The sequence below is a fragment of the Patagioenas fasciata genome, chromosome 8 (genome assembly GCF_037038585.1).
Source record: "Patagioenas fasciata isolate bPatFas1 chromosome 8, bPatFas1.hap1, whole genome shotgun sequence".
Taxonomy (NCBI): domain Eukaryota; kingdom Metazoa; phylum Chordata; class Aves; order Columbiformes; family Columbidae; genus Patagioenas; species Patagioenas fasciata.
In genome coordinates, this window is record NC_092527.1 from 15443482 (window position 1) to 15457444 (window position 13963).

At 37.6% G+C, this 13963-nt stretch overlaps 1 long non-coding RNA gene across 1 annotated transcript in view; it reads left to right on the forward strand.

The window, feature by feature from the left end:
* LOC139828491 (uncharacterized) overlaps nt 1–12511 on the forward strand; it is a 29933-nt gene extending 17422 nt beyond the window's left edge. The window contains exon 4 of the long non-coding RNA XR_011740167.1: nt 12434–12511. This is a non-coding gene — a long non-coding RNA (uncharacterized lncRNA). The remainder of the gene's footprint in view (nt 1–12433) is intronic.
* The last annotated feature ends 1452 nt before the right edge of the window (nt 12512–13963 follow it).

A 13963-nucleotide genomic window follows, 5' to 3' on the forward strand; every position in this document is an offset into this window, starting at 1 on the left:
AGCATTAGCTGAAGGAGCGGTTAGGATTTCCATCCTAACAAGCATTCCATTTGCTACACAAGCAGCGTTTTATGCCTGTGTCTTGTGTCCCTTAGACAATGCTGAGTCTCATGCATGTGTCCAGGCTCCTCCTGAGTGACTAAACAGTTACTTTAAGAGACAGCTTAACAGAATAACTTCAGCATCTACTTATCTTATGTTTTTCTATACTAGCCTGCCTGTAACTGAGACTGGTTCTGTCTTCATGTGTACCATGTATATTGGGAAGGTTCCTTCTTAGGCTTTTAGGGAGGTATTTCAGTTAAAATTTTAGTAATCTGGTGTCTCAGAAGATGAACTATTAATTTGTTTACATTTAGGTTATTTTTGTGTCCTATTTTAGTGTAAGTAATGCATTTTCATTTTTAACTGACCTGAGGTAGAAATATCAATAGTTTACATTACAATGCACATTATATTTGAAAAAAAAGAAAAGGGCAACTAAAAAACCTACCCTGAGTTTGCAGCACTGTGGAGCAACCTGCTTGGAAAGGCACGAGTCTTCTAAAGACCTAGGAGCAGGGGGCATATCCCTGTCATTTACATTGTTACCCAGAATTCTGGGGTGTGCCTGGTCCTGCCCAATTTGCTGAGTTTGTATCTGTCTCTGGCCCCATCTGTTCACCAGTTCCCAGTTGAGACCAAGTCTCTAAATCCTTCCAATCCCTTTCTCAACCAACATATTTACCTCGGAAAATGGAAAACAGTGCAAGTCCTCACTAGGGATTTCAATATTTCTTTCAATTTTACATTGAGGGTGCACAAAAACTGCAGATCAATGTAAAAGAAAAAAAAATGAGGAGAAAAATGGTCTCCTCTTTCTGTCCATTGGTGTGGATTTAATTTTGTGGTGATTTTTTCTTTACAACATTGATGAGACATAAATTATCATGAATTATAAATGGAAAACCTGTTATCTAATGTCTGCAGAGAGCAACCTGCAGGATGAAGATGTATTTTGTTTAAAATAAAGCTGCCTGTTCCTTTTGTTTTCACAGAAGGATCAATTTTGGTGTATAAGAAACACAGTTTTTGCCCTCCTGAATAAAGTTATTGAACAGTTTATTGTCAGTATTTTGGAATGTGTGCTTTAAAGCAGGTCAGCAGAATTAATCTGTAATCAGACTCTAAGGAAAAAAAATAATCTTAAGTTTAGAATCCATTCAAGAGAGCAATAATCATTGTTTTCAACAAGAGCCCTTATTAAAAAAAAAAAAGCTTCTCTTGCAGGAGAATGTCCAGGACTATCAAGTATCTGAGTAAGCAGCCTTTGGATTTTATTGAAGGAGACTTCTAAGTGTTTGTCAAAATGTTGTCTTTTCATGCCCAGTTACTCTGTGATGGTGCAAACTGCTTGACACATAGATGCAGTTTGCATACACTTAATCTAGTACTTAGGTGTGCAGCTTGACTTAAATGTTGTTTTGAATTAGAAAAACCACAACTCAAACACTGACAAGCAAACAAAGTAATGCCAAACAATTTTACAAACTGCAAATATGAGACTGCATGCAAATCTTACATCTACAATACCTATTTGAGGTAGAGGTGGCCAGGGAAGTTATTACGCAGTTAATCTGCATGTCTCTTAGTGGTGACAGTGGAAGAATGAAAAATTTTACTTTCTTTTCAACTTAATGTTAAAATGTTTATGGCTGGCTGTTGAATGTGGGTGAAAATTCTTACTCTAAATACATTACGAAGTTGTCTTTGTTAGCCAACTTATTGCTACAAGTATGTACTTTCCTGCTAAAAAGAAAAAGAGATGTGATATTCTCTTGATTAGATTGTCTTAATGGGAAAAAGGCATAGAAGAGACAAAGACAAGATGTAATTTTTTTTTATTTAGTGGGAAGGAAAAATGTCTCCCATTAGATTGGCACTAGTTCCATGTCTTGGTCTCTCCCTGCAGCAGTTGTGTAGGGACTTGGCAGTCAACAACCAGAGACACCATTGTGAAGTCCCAGTTTAATGTCAGTGATGGGATATCAGCTACCATGTGTTTTACCTTACTGTTTTTCTCTTTTTCCTCTGGTTCCTTTCTCCTGGAGATGTGGAAAGCCGGGGAGGGGAGAAAGAAGCAGGCTGAAATGTATCACTCACCACACTTGTATTAAAAAGCCTATTAAACAATGATTAATTGCTGTTTTGGTTCATGCTACAGCTTCACAGAGCACCAAAAGGCTCCTACTGATTGATGATTTTGATTTTAGCCTTCGGAGGAGTCCAATAGACTGTGACAAGCTGGCGCTGTGTGCTCCCACCACCGTAGGAAACCAGGTTGCTGCATACTGAACAGAGGTGACTGACACTGTAAGTTTGCCTGGCTGCATTTGATGTAGGTTTTCTCAGAACTATGAACCCTGTCATTAACGTTTTGCATTACTAACTGGCAAGTCTTATTTTCGTTTAAGAAAAATAAAACAACCCTGAACTTCTAAAGTCTTGCATTGTAATTATCCTCACTGTAGCACTGAATACTCTGCTTCAAGTCACAAACATGAAAGCTCCCATAAACATGTATGAAAAGCTGTCCAAGAGAAACCTTAGCATACTGACGTTCTTGCCATGTCTGAGACTATTCAAACAGAAATTCAGTGATGGAAACCCTGGGCCAAAACTGAACTGATACTGAATTACTACCATACAGTCAGTTGGCAGCTCAGCTGCGTAAAACTTAGCCAAGTTCAGCATTATTTCATCTGGTAATATCAACAGAAACAACCACTTATTACTGTAATCATCTCTTTCAGAAAGCATGAAAGTACTGAAATGTCTTAAAGCCACATCTTGTTCCTTTTGTGCCCGTTGTCTTCTACTTACACTGAATGCTCTGGCTACATGACTATTCCTTTCCTTGGAGTTTGCCCAGTTTATAGCAGGGCTGGTTCCATGACTGGACTCCCACGTGGTGTGGTAACTCAAATAGGTTTTAAGTATCTTTTAAAGCTTAACAGGTAGAAAATACAGTTACATTTTTTTCTTGGAAATTGAATATTTTATTCAGCTTTAACTGTATCTCACATCCTCATTTCAGTAATCCTCTCTGTGCTTCAGTTGGTTTTTATAGACCCTTTTCTTTGAATTTCTCTAGAATTTGTACTATTAGTTCTGTTCCTGTAGAAGTGCCATATTCGTTCATATCCCAGTAAAAATTTCCGGATGGAATATCCTATAATTACCTTTTTCAATTGTATCATTTGTTAACAACAGAATCTTCTCAAATTTTGTGATATTGTATCTTGACTCTGAATAAAAATAGTGAGAACCCATTATTATTCTGAATCAATGCTGCAAAAATCTGATGTACTCAGAAAAAAAAATCAGAAATGTTTAAATCTGAAATTCATAAGCAAGTGAAGTAGAACATTCCTGCTGTGTAAAAACAAGAGGACTATAAATTAGTTTGCTAAGATGTATACGGGCTCCCTCCACCTCTCCTCCAGTTTTAGTGGAAGAAACATCCATTCTTGTCCTCAAGTATGTGTTCACTAGAATTTTAGAGAAGATAACAAGAAAATCCCATTAAAGAATAAATGAGTATATTTTTTCTTTTAAAACTTATATTTAATTCATTATTTACATTAATGTCTTTACTTGACAATTTTTCAGTAGGACTGGCAAAATTTAATGCTTTCTCTATTACTTTCAATCCAGAAAGCACCATGTTCTCAGATAAATTTGAGTTCATTTTCTGCCAAACAGTATGTTTTCTGTAAGTTTTTTGTTTTGCAGGTCTTGACTGATTCCTATGTCCATTTTGATCCATTGGCACTTCAAAGTTGAGCTCATTAAATCTCAGAAGTCTTCTCAGAAAGTTAGTTGGTAACAGGGTGTTGATTAAATTTCTTAACTGTAGAAGGAAGCTGAGTCAGCTTTGGGTTATGTGATCTACAACGGAGCTTATAGAACTCATTTTTTTACCAATTCATGCTGTAGGAAAAGATTTTGTCTCTGTTTCCTGCTTCACAGTAGATGTGGTTACCAAACATCCACATTTCCAGACAGGCCTTTCAAACAGTCAAAAGGTTAATGTCTCAAATAAGAGAGAAATATATATAGTAGAATTTATTTTTTCTTGTGCATGACTGAACTTTGGTTTTGCTATGGCTTTTTCATGTTGATACTTTACCTGGCATATAAATGGAAGTGGGGAAAGAAACAGTATATGCCACGGGAAACAGATATCACTTTCTTGTATTAACATATATCAACTAATTTTTATTACTGGCTTCTAAATGTCTTCTATGTTGCTTCTTACTATTCAGTTCTGTCTAGTCCTGGGAATGTGTGCCTTCATAGATACTGTCATAATCTTTGATAATACCAGCTATTTTGCTACCAATATGACGTGACTTTTTTTGTTGCATGGGAAATCCAAATAACCTGCTGAATTGGTTTACATTGCAACATGATGGGAGGCATGTAACTGTTGCACACAAATTCTAAAATGATAATTTGCATAGATAAGAGGGCTAGCACTCTTATTCTGACAAAATATGCACAAGTAAGAATGGGTTTAATACTTCAGAGTCCTTGTAATTTTCCTTATCACATTTAAAAGGTAGTGAAGGCTTTTCTTTTTATTTCTGTGAGTGAAGCTCTTTGTAGACCATAGCATAGGGAAGATTATCACCTACCGAGTGGCTGAAACCACCTTGTTCACAGGTATATGTTTTTCAGTGTTCACATGGAGGGCCAAGACTTGAGCTTTGCACACCTCATGAAACTTAAGCAAGAAAAAGGTCTGATACATCCAGTAACTGGATGTGAAAAGTAGGGAGAGCTGGATCCTTATCTGAAGCAGTGATCACCAATTCCTGCATATCTGTTGTTCCTTTGAAACACCCAATCTCTTTAAAAAAATATGCAGCTCTCAAAAGCTTGAGGTGCAGACTAGAAGTTTGCGGGAACTGGCTTCCATCCCCACCTCTGCTGTGACCTTAAAATATGACTTTGAGAAATTTTTTCTTGTTTGTCCCATGGTGATTCGGGGATAATGTTCAGCACTATTTATTTCATTTGCAGCATCCAAGAGAACCAGTGGGTCAACAGACCATATATGATCCCTGTATTTATTTCAACTGCATGTATTTACTGTTCCTCTGAAAGATATGAAGCTTCTATTAAATTGATAGAGCTGCTAAAAAAAAAAAAAAGCCTGACAGTACAGAATTTTTATATTAAGACAGTTTTTTGTGTTAAGAGTACAATGTGGACAGTACTGTGCACATTACACTCTCAGATCTCTCTGCGTGCACGTGTAGGAAACACTAGCAACTAGGACGAGTCTGCCAAAACTTGTATTTTTCTAAGGCCTGAGCATCCAAAATGGAGACATGTCTTTAATTAGACAAAATTAAGAAGGCAGGCACTTATTTTTACTTACCATAGTCCCACAGCTGTTATGGAGAAAAGAATAAAACCAGATTTTTTTCGGGGTGGGGGGGGGAAAAAAAGAGAGGGTAATAATTAGAATTGAATTCCACTAGTTACAGCTGAACAGGTACATCAGAATACTTAAGACAAATCATTTGTGGGAGTAAATTGCTATAGATTTGTTAATTGAAATTAAAATAATTTAAACTTGCTGGGAATGTAACTACTATGGTGAAACACACAAGCGAAGGCCAATGAGATTTTTGCCATTTATTTCATTGAGGAAGGAATGACACCTTAGGGTCTTTCTTCTGTTTGCCATGTGATGAGGCAAATCTGTAACTATTTCCATGCCTATAAAATGCTATGAGTTTCATTTAGGGATGGACTATCTCAATAAAATAGTCCCTTTATTGACTTTTGAGAGTTAACCTTGGTTTGGAACAGTTTTATGTAAAGAACTTGGGGATTACTGGATGAAAGGTGGTATGGAGATGCAGATGATTTTACATTGAAAAAATATATAAATATTAGTACAGTATCAGTTGCTTGTTATTACGTGTCAGCTTTTAGATCTTGAATATCCTCCTTCATAAACTATATAGAAAAAAAAAGTTTACTCCCCCCCACCCCCAGATAACTGTTCTTGAAACACCCATGCAAGTATCTAATTATTTCATGACTACTCTGAAGTTCAGTTTCTACATCTTAGTGCTGTGCATGCACCCTTTTTTCTTTATCTGTGCTGGGAAACTGTTGTAAATTATTTTCTTTGGCTGGGTCAGGAAGTATTTTTCCATTTGGCTACTCTTTATTCCTGCTTTTCATTTACAGAGTAATTTTGTAGTTAGGCACTAGCCAGCTGCTCTTCTAATGTGTGGACTGGCTTAGCAAATAATTTTATTATGTCTACAGTGCACCAGGTTACATTATAAAGTTTCAGACAAGGCTATCTCCTTCCTCTCACATTCATAGCTTTTAGCTATGCCTATGCAATTAAATGGGGTAGCTGACTCTCTGCACATCTTGATAGATACAAAGAGGAATAGCCTCTTTGGGTACTGAGGGTATTGTTCCAAGATTAGTTTAAGCCAATCTAATTGCAGGCTGCTCCTGTTGACCCTCATTGTCCCTGTTTCTCCTCCTCCTCAGCTAATTTTCAGCTGAATCAGTTCCCTGAACCCAGTTCTTGGCATGGCTATGTGTGCATGGCAATGGCAGCAAAAAGGAAAAGTAGGAATGAATAGGAGGGTGGAGGAAAGGGCTGGCATAGTCGTGACTCCAAGCCAGGACCAGAGTGATGCCATCAGCAGTGTGTACTCACCAGGCCAGACACCTGAATTTCTTTTTACTTGTGAAGGTGACTTTCGTGTGCACTCTCATCTCCTCACTTCTGCTCTGTTGGCACACTATACGGTAACAGCAGTTTTTGTTTTACCTTTTTCCAGGTTTTGAACCTTGTAAGAATCTGTAAAATTTGGAAGGTATGCTAAGGTAGAGGACAGGAGTACAGGTTTTTAGTTTTATGATTCCCACGTTTCTCTTGAAGACTGATTAAAGTGCTCAGTCTGAAACACAGTAAGTCATTTTTAGCAAGTAGTATAGCAAATGTATTTTGTGATACTACTTTTGTTTCTACAAACAGTACTGACTTAAAACACAGTGGTACAAAGACAAGACAAAAAAAGTCGTAATTGTGTTTCATTGCAGGCTTTGCCTGGAGTTTAGGAAGGCCAGCTCCAGCATCTGCTTTTCTCAGTGACAGAGCTATTTAACTTGACATAGTTGTTCAGACAAAACAAATAAGCTTTACTTAACAGATATCAAACTGAGACATGTAGATATGCCTATCATATGTAAAGAAGACAATTCCAATCTCCTTAGTAACAAAATGAAGCATTTTAGGCATATGTTCAGAGAAAGCACATTCCTAGTCTTAGAGCCAAAAAGAAACACTGGTCAGTGTTATTTTGATTTGTTTTCTACTGTACAAATGTTTCTTGATGACTTGCTTGAAAGGATCCTCACTAAACACCATTGGGCGATGCTGGGGACTAAACTCTGGAATCTGGCTGCTCCTTCAATCACTGTCTTCAGCAGGATTCTCATATTTCTGAGTCACCTGTTACTGTAGGATTCAGGGAACATGCATACAATTACTTTAGAAGAATCATCAGTTCTGGCATATGTAACCTCAAGAAATTAAAATATCCACTAATAAGATCCAGAAAGAAATTATAACAGCAGTCTGCAAAGCTGTGACTCTGCATATCAAAGTAATCAATTCTGGCTTTGTGAGGATGATAATGCTGGAAAAGGGTTGGCTACAGCATAAGTTTGGAGCTTATGAGAAGGTGTTACCATCTAGAAAAGTGTTCCCTTTCTGTTCTATAAGTAGTTGTTATATATAAAAATCGGGCTTTCTGTAGTCCTTTGCCCAGGTAGTTCATTTGCACAGCTGCTGTACCTGTTCACTGTAGGTTTGTCAATACCCTTTCTGTTGTGCTATTAAAAAAACACGCTTAACCCAATTAATTTAATCTATTTCCATCTGGAAAGCAAGTACATAATGTGTGGGGAGAATGAACTTCTAGCAAGGCATAATTGAGAAAGGTGTTAATTGTTCTTGCCTAGCCATTTTCTCTCTCTACAATTCTTTCACACTTTTGAAAAGACTGGCTTTGCCTTTTCTGCTGATAGGGACAGAAGTCATTGTCTCTATCATTTTCAGAAGTGCTTTTGGATATACAGTTGATGCATGTATGCTGGAACCTGTTCCCTATTTAACACTGCTGTTTGTCTGCCTTGGAGAAGATCAGGTGCCCAGGCTGAGGCTATAACAGGCAGCTCCACTGGGTGTAAATCTGCAGTGCTGTTGAAAGGGACAGTCCCACTCTCCCTCCCTGTCAGGGGCTCACTTTGTTCCTCCTGTGTGCTTGAGGAAGTGTCCCTGTGATCGTGCCCCTAGAACAAGAGACCTGATCCAGCCTGAGAACTAATCCTTTTTACTTGCTAAGTTTCTTGTTGGCTCAGGTTCCTGATCCAGAGCATGTTAGAGCAGCATGGTCACTAGTGTCAGCCAAGGTAGGAGCAAAGACCTGGGAACAGAGGGTAAGGCCACACTTCACATGGCAGCTTGTAGTGATGTTTTATTAGGGTGATTATATAATTAATTTCCTAATTATTCCTTTTACATTTTCCTTGCAAAAAAAACATGTTGAGTACTGTAAGATGTCATTTTGCTCGTATGTTACAAAAGCCTTTTATTATCATTGTGTTAATGTGTGTTTAAATAAAAGTAACAACAATGTAGATGGCTGCTGTGGAAGTTCCTAGTGACAGTGGATGTATGATCTGTTTCACTGGAGTCCTACATTTCCCCTGTGCTCTTTACTTGCACTGGGGAGATTGATTGCTTCTGTTGCCTAAATCCACATACTCAGAATGGTCTAATGTGTCTCTTTCTTTCTGTCTTTTCCATTGAAGTTGTTTATACATTCATTCAGAGGTTATAGCTGAAATTACTGAATTTTTCCTTTAGGAGTTCCAGTGCTCCGTTGTAAATGCCTGAAAGGAAGGAGGGATGGGCTGCCTCTCTTTGGAACACACTGCTTGGTTTTTAATAAATTTTTCCCTGACCGCTTTCCCTGTGATTCCATGCGGCAATGACCCAGCATTGGGCTGAAAAGCAATTTCATATTTCCTTGCATTTCTCTGCCAGCACTACCTTGGATTCTGACTAATGCTAACCAGTGTAATTATCTGTGACTTCCCTCCTATGCTTTTCATTTCCACTCAATCCACAGAATGGCATTCTCCAATCCATAGCAATTATGGGATGGTATATGAGATAGCTGGAAGAAGGTATTGAAGATAAAAAAATGAGATGGTGAACTAAACAACCGCTGCTAAATCAAATGCATAATTGATCTGAACTTATAGTCTCTTCAAAACTCCTTTTAAAATCACTGAGGATTCTGCTTCTATGGTTGCATGTCCAATGCTTTGACCCTTGTTCTTGGAAGTCTGTGTTTGAACTTACCTTATCTGTTAAGGTATTTGAAGCACACAGTGTTGAATTGTCTTTGCTCTTCTGCACATGAGAACCAAGACCAGCCTGTTTTTTCCCAAACAGATAAAAAATAAGTCCATGTTCATATAGAGGTGCGTGGAGAACAGTGTGAAGATTCTTGTGTATGTCCGAGAATGACAACATCCGCATGAGATAATATTCCTATTAATAGTAGGGATGTAAGTTAGAAGAGGTAGTAGTAATAGTACTCCAAGGAAAACAGAGCTGAAGGAAAGGAGGTCAGGAGTCCAGGATAGCTGGAAGAGTCTCATGATGTTTGAAGTTTGATGTCTCTTGTGTTTGCAAGACGTGAAATGTGCTGGTAAGCATCTCCTGCAGGTCCCCCTCAGCTCCATCTGTTTCTGGCTAGTGATATACAGATCCCAGAGGCCTGGTTACCACATCTCAGACAGGTAGTACTCTTTCTTGTTTTTATTCCTGCTGAATTTTAAGATTTTAATTCTCTATTTAATAGAAATACATGTAAGAGATTTTTCGGTTTCTGTTGTTGACCTCTGACCTTTATTTTGCTGCTACCTCCTTGTGGCTTCTGATGTGGAAGAGTCCACAGGCAGATGGAAACACAACTTGGGCAGACAGGTACATTTTCTGAAGAGACTACATACATACTGCATGTCCCAAAAAGTTACTGTATAGAATTTGATGATTTCACAGAAAATACTGGGAATATGAGTAAAAGGTGTACACACTGTAGTAGCAAATAATGGAGAAAGCAAGTAATGTAAAAGACATTGTTTATTGACATAAATATCCTCATTGTTAGTCAGATAGGAATTTTTTTTAAAAAGGGTAAAAAAATCTCAAGTCTAATGTTGATTTTTTGATATACTGAATAGTTAAGCACATAGTTTTCTCTTTTTCACATACGAAGTTTTATATTTTTTATTTTATATTTTGATTCTTTTACTTTTTTCCTATGTTACAAAGGATACAGACAGAGTAATTTGTTACTAGTCCTTTAACCAACCTCATGCTGTATTTAGCTGCATATCTTTCTGACCAAGAAGTACAAATATGTCCCTGAAAAAGTTCTCTGTATTTTTGCCTGTTAAGTGCATTTCTTTCAGAATTATTAGGTATGCTCTATCATTATCTTAAAATCTTAGAAGAAAAAATACATTAAAAGAGTGAAACCACACACTCCTTACTGTTAAGATATGTATCTTAAAAATAAAACATATCCTCAAATATATCCTAATCTGTGGAAAGACCTGGAGCTGGTCAAAGCATTTCAGATAAATAAGGATGGTGTCCTGAAACTGAAAAAAAAAAAGCCTGTTTTGTGGTATATTTTGGGATTTTGATTTTTCCATTTAAATAGCAAAATTACATGGCATCTAGTGTCAATGGCGTTATTTTGTATGATGTTTTAAACAACATGAAAATACATTTGATAGAAACTATTATATCTTTGTATTTTGATTCTCAGTTTCATTTAAAAATAACAATAATAAAAAATTTACACTTCTTAGATTTTTGTGGAAAACACAGGACCTTGAATGTTTTCTGTGCAATCTACTCTACGTGAACCTGCTTTAGCAGGTGGGTTGGGCTAGATCAGAGGTGTCAAACTCATTTTCACCGGGGGCCACATCATCCTCGCAGTTGCCTTCGGAGGGCCGAATGTAATCTTAGGACTGAATAAATGTAGGAGTAGTTACATATATACTTACTGGACTAGATGATCTCCAGAGGTCCCTTCCAACCTTAACTATTCTGTGTTTCTGGTTTTATTTGAATTTTATTCCCCACTCCTAGTCTTCAAGTAATACATGCTACCACAGTGCCTGCCAGTTTGCATTACCTTTTACACGCTGCGGCAATTGGATCAAGGTTTTGGGAAACATTTATAAATAGTAATGTGTAGTTTCCATGTGTTTAAACTGTGACACACTGCAATCATCTTCTTAAATAGCTACTTTTTTAGTGTCTTAATGATGTTGGTTACCTTTGTGATTCAAAGGAGATTTGAGGATGCTTGTAGTGAGACCAAATGCTGTAATCAGAGCTATGCTGTCTTCCTTTGCTAAACCTGGTGATTCTCGGTTCAAAAAATATTGATGCTTTAACTACTGCAAGATTCCCCCAGGACCTCTTGTGCGTGCACACACACACGCACGTGCACATTTCACCTCTAACCCTGAAAATGTGCCTCCAGCCACGATGGATAAAGACATTACTGTAGAACTGGTGATGCAGGGAACACAAATGAGCTGCTGAATGAGGCTCTAGAGTCAGAGGGTGCCTATTCGGAGTTTTCCAGAAGGCTACTGGTTTGGGTTGCCTGCAGAAACAGGGAGATTGCAGAACATTTAATCGTCTTCTGAAAGTTGTTTTGCAAATGTCAAACCTAGGAACTGAAATTCTGCTCTTTAATTTGTCATGTAAGGAATTAAGTGTCTGTGAGCTGCAAAAAACATCTCCTACTGATCATTTGTAGCTTATGGGGCTGAGAGATGGTATCAGAGTGTAACAGACATAAAATAAAATTCTGTGTTTAATGGTTTTGGAGACACAAAGGACCTATGGTGTCGTAGTCCTGCTTTAGACCTACACCTCAGTTCTGCTTTTTAGCACACTGCAAGTCAGAAGAGTGATCTTGGTTCTACTGAAGCAGAAGGTTCCTGAAAAATTTCGTGGTTTTTACACTGAATTAATAGGGTACACAGAAAGTCAGAGTATGCAAAATTTTATTCTTGATTTTACTCCAAGAAAAACTAAGGAGTTTTGCAACTAAAAAACAAACAAACAAACAAAACACCACCTTATTTAGTTACCCCAGATTTTATTGTGGGGAGAAAAAATAAAAATTTAATAGTTTTGTGCCAATTAGCAACCAATTAACCTTTGCTTTTTTCCTGAACCATGTCTACTAATGTCTGCTTTTGATTTTGTTTTCTGATTTATTTTTTTTTTTTCCAGGCTGGAAAGAATATCCTGTTGCACTGTAAACAATCACTGAACCTTCTGAAGAGATTTCTCATCTGGGCTGTTTTGCTGGTGAGTTGCTTGAAGCCTGATGCTATAAAGATAATAGAATTAGCAGACCTAGCAGGCCTCATTATTTTTAATTACTATTACTGCTGCTCACACACTACGTATAATTCAGTAAAGCTGGAGTGGAGCGAGGGGGGAACCCAACAGCTTATCATTTCAAAATGGGCCCTCATAGAAGTGGCTGTTGTCAGATCCTTCTGTGAATTATGTGTTTTTCAGATTTCTCATTCTAATAATATTCCAGACAAATCTCAGAAATTCAACAAAGCAAAGAAGAAAAGGGAATGTGGGCCATAAATAGGTCAAAACCTAAGTACTTTCAGCTTGCATTTTGGTTCATTTGTCAAAGCGAAATCAATTGTTATTATTAGCCTATTAGCATGATCCTTCCAGTGAGCTGGCTTCATTTTAATCAATATTTCTAATTAGACTACATCAAATAAAGTTTTAAATTGTAGCAACCTAGCTCAATGTAGGCTAAACTTATATGTCTATCTGTAACCATTCTTTTCATTCTGTCTTCACTGATAAGATATTTCTTAACAAATATGTCATAAGCAGCTGTGTTTCAAACAGATTTGCAGCAGTTATACATCAGAGTCAATAACAGACCACCTACTATGTTGAAATACTGTTTGTCTTTTACTTGTATGAACTATATGCTTTAAAAAGCTCTGAAGCTGTCATTGAATTTTCAGATCACAACAAGGAGAGATTGAGGACCAGTGCTCTGCGCCATGGTTTCCATTGGCTCCTTTTGACTTGTAAACTGAGTGTTCATGGAAGTGGACACAAATCACCCATTTCCCATTCTTTGGTAGCTTCTGTTAATCCTGTATCTGTTCTGCTCCTTTGGGGTTTGTCTGATAGCCACCTAGCTCTTTGTGTCTCATCGTTCTGATTTCCCCTCCCCCGCCCCCACACCGTGAAATTGGTATTGCTGCTTTACATATGGGGTGCTGAAAGCAAAAGCAGGATTAGTCCGTACTTGGACTCTCTAGACCTCACGGCTTGCAGTGTCCAAAGTAGGGATTTCATAGACTCTAAGAGAGCAACAAAAATGCACTTCTTCAAATTGTTCAGGTATTTATTTATTGTGGACACCTATTAGAAAGCTCTGCAGATGGTCCTCTGCTTCCCTCCCATTAATACAAATACAGTAACGGTGCTACGGCTAAGAATAATTGTTTTCCTTCCCTGCAGAGATTTAGACACTAGTTAATCATGCAACAGTAGTTTCCATAAGTTGCACTTTCCAGGACAATGACGTGGTTCTAGCTCAAACATTCATGACTCAGGAGTATTGAAGATCTCTGTGCCTGTCCTAATTTATGACAGCAAGAGAAGTCTTATCTTCACTGTTTTTCCAAAGCACATGGATACGTGGGTGAGTGTTTGAACACATTTATGCATGTGCATGCTTGTATGTATAAATCAGAAGCCCTTCTTTGGCAG